We start from the raw sequence: 3,087 nt of genomic DNA, 5'->3' as shown, positions 1-3,087 counted from the left end.
AGGCACGATCGGGACATGATGCTATATGGGTAATTGTTGACCGATTCACTAAGTCTTCCCACTTCCTGGCCATTAGAATGACTGATCCTTTGGACAAGTTGGCAAGAATGTATATCCGGGAGGTAGTCAGACTGTATGGAGTTCCAGTAACAGTAGTATCCGACAAGGATCCCAGATTCACTTCTCGGTTTTGGAATAGTTTCTAGCAAGCTATGGGAACAAAGCTGTCTCTTAGTACTGCTTTCCACCCCCAAACCGATGGACAATCAGAGAGGACAATTCGTACGCTGGAGGATATGCTCCGAGCTTGTGTCTTTGACTCCGGGGGCCATTGGGACGACCACCTACCCCTGATAGAGTTTGCTTACAACAACAGTTACCAAGCAAGCATCGGCATGGCCCCATACGAGGCACTATATGGGCGTCCGTGCAGGTCACCGATCTGTTGGAAAGAAGTGGGCGATAGAAGATTGTTTGGCCCGAATTTGGTAGAAGAAATCACGTCCAAGATAGTTAAGATCAAGAAGGACATCCAGATAGCTCAGAGTAGGCAGAAGAGTTATGCTGATACCCGGAGGAGAGACCTGGCCTTTGAGAAAGGCGACCGGGTGTTTCTTAAAGTCACCCCCTTCAAGGGAATTAGTAGGTTCGGCAGGAGGGGAAAATTAAACCCCAGATATATTGGACCCTTTGAAATCTTAGACAAGATTGGTACCACTGCCTACAGACTTGCACTGCCTCCTGAGCTCTCCCGGGTTCATAATGTGTTTCACGTATCTATGCTACGTAAGTACAATCCGGACCCTTCTCATGTCTTGGCTCATGAACCGCTTCCACTCCGAGAGGACTTGTCTTATGAAGAAGTACCGGTTAGTATCACGGACCGAGAGAGCAGAATACTCCGCAACCAGGAAATATCATTTGTAAAAGTTGTGTGGCAGAACCACACGCCCAGGGAGGCCACCTGGGAACTGGAATCAGAATTTAGGGCCCAATATCCCCATCTGTTGGATCAAGAGTAACGAGGTAAATTTGGGGACCAAATTTCTTTAAGGGGGGAGAGTTGTAGCGCCCGGGAAATGGAAGAAGAAGAGAAAAAAAAAAAAAAAAAAACGCGCGCGCCACGTCAGCAGCCACGTCAGCAGACCCAGTCAGCAGTCCTGGCCAACCAGGACCTGCCACGTGGCAAAACCACGTCGACCGGGGACGGGCCACGTTGGCAATCCGTGTGCACGCGATCGGACGGCCCAGATCAATCGCGCGCACGGACGGCCCAGATTTAATCGCACGGACGGCCCAGATTTAATCAAAAACGGACGACCCAGATTAAATCAAAATGGACGGCTGAGATCAAAAGGCAAAAGGGTATAAATAAGACCCCCACACCAGACCCCAAACCCTAGCCGCCTGCCCTCGCCGGAGAAGAGGAACCAGAAGACGGCCGCCGCCACCCGCTGCCGCACCGGAGGGATTTCTGACCGCCGATGGAGGTAAATTTCATACCCCCGACTCGTTTTTCGACGCTGATTTCCCCAGTGGCCAAATCGGAGCCAAAATCCCGACCAAACGGCTGGAAAACACGGCCGAAAGCCAGCGGCGCTGCCGCGCCCCTCTTCGATTTTTGCCTTCGATGAGGCCCTTCCCGGCCTCCGTTTAATGCAATTTTTATATCACCGTGATCATCATTCTTTTCTCTAAAGGTTGATCGGAGCCGAATCACCAAAACACGAACTTCACCGGAGAGCCACCGCACCCGAGAGCACCGCCGCCGGTAAGCTTCGGTTTTTCATAAATTTTCGGCCCCCCGAGGGCCGTAGGGTTGTTTTATCGCAGGAACCAATGCGAGTGTGGCCGAATTCGGCCGAAAATGGCCGAAAACGGCCAACCCGAGGCGAACCGCCGCCGGAGCACGGCGGAGCCGCCGTGCCGGAGTTGCGATATTGGCCGAAAGGTACCAGTAGTGCGTTTCAGTTCCCCGGGAAAAATTCAGAAAAAATTGGGGACAGCCTGTAGGCGCACTGTGAAGCCGTGTTCGGACCCCGAAACGTGTAAGGACCCCTCACTCTATTTCCTATCACGGTCTTAAAGTTCAATAAATGATAAAACGGTATTTCATGAATCAATGAATGTGTGAAATTGCTTAAGGTCGCTAATGGAGCCCGAGTCTAGTGTGTTTGTCGGTTAACTGTTATTTGGCCTGTTTACAGTTTTAAAAGCAGTATGAGATTTGATGTTTTTATTTTATATTTTCGTGTGCATATTTTACTGTTTTATTGATTATGGATTGAATGACTGGGATATTGATGCTGTATGTTGTCTGTTTGGCATAAATTACCGTTTTGCTTGTTTGTATGTGATTGATGATACTGACTGAGGAAAAAAGAGAATGAAAGATTATGTAAATGGGTAATTGTATAATGTGGTCAGCCTGACTGGATATCCTGAGAGATGGTGGACGGACTGGGTCCGTAGGAAACCCTACCGGGATTGTGGTCTCCCATACCGGACGGGGTATGGAGATCTTATGTGTTTTGGCGCCCATACCGGACGGGGTATGGGGACGGCCCGTTTCACCCTCATACCGGACGGGGTAATGAGGTTTATAGTTTTGGCACCCATACCGGACGAGGTATGGGGACGGCCCTGGAATACGATTTCAAGTGTTAAGGGTTAACGGGTAGCGGGACCCCTATGGATCCCCATGGATACTAGTGGGCTGGTAAATGAAGAAAATATATTGTGTAACGATTGAATTTCGAAAGGCTTGATAAGTATTACGTTATACAGTTTATATATGATTTCATGATGATAATGATGTTATTGTTTTCGTATATTGTCTTATGAATTTCAACGGGTAAGTGAACGGTAAAGGTTTTATTATTAATAAAAGGTTTTGTTGTAAATTATGCTCTATTGGTCTTTTTGTGTTTTCTACCCACCTTTACCTCCGTGACGGTGAGATATCGTGATGTCTTTACTGGGCTAGTGTAGCTCATTCCTTATTTAATCATTTCAGATCAGGAAGACCTTGTTCCCGAGCCAGTTCTGCAGGAGGACGACGAAGGGGACGCCTAAAGACTCCATAGC

The sequence above is a fragment of the Carica papaya genome, chromosome 6, assembly GCF_054855325.1.
Source record: "Carica papaya isolate Zhongbai chromosome 6, ASM5485532v1, whole genome shotgun sequence".
NCBI classification, from domain to species: Eukaryota; Viridiplantae; Streptophyta; class Magnoliopsida; order Brassicales; family Caricaceae; genus Carica; species Carica papaya.
This window is presented reverse-complemented; position numbering follows the sequence as displayed.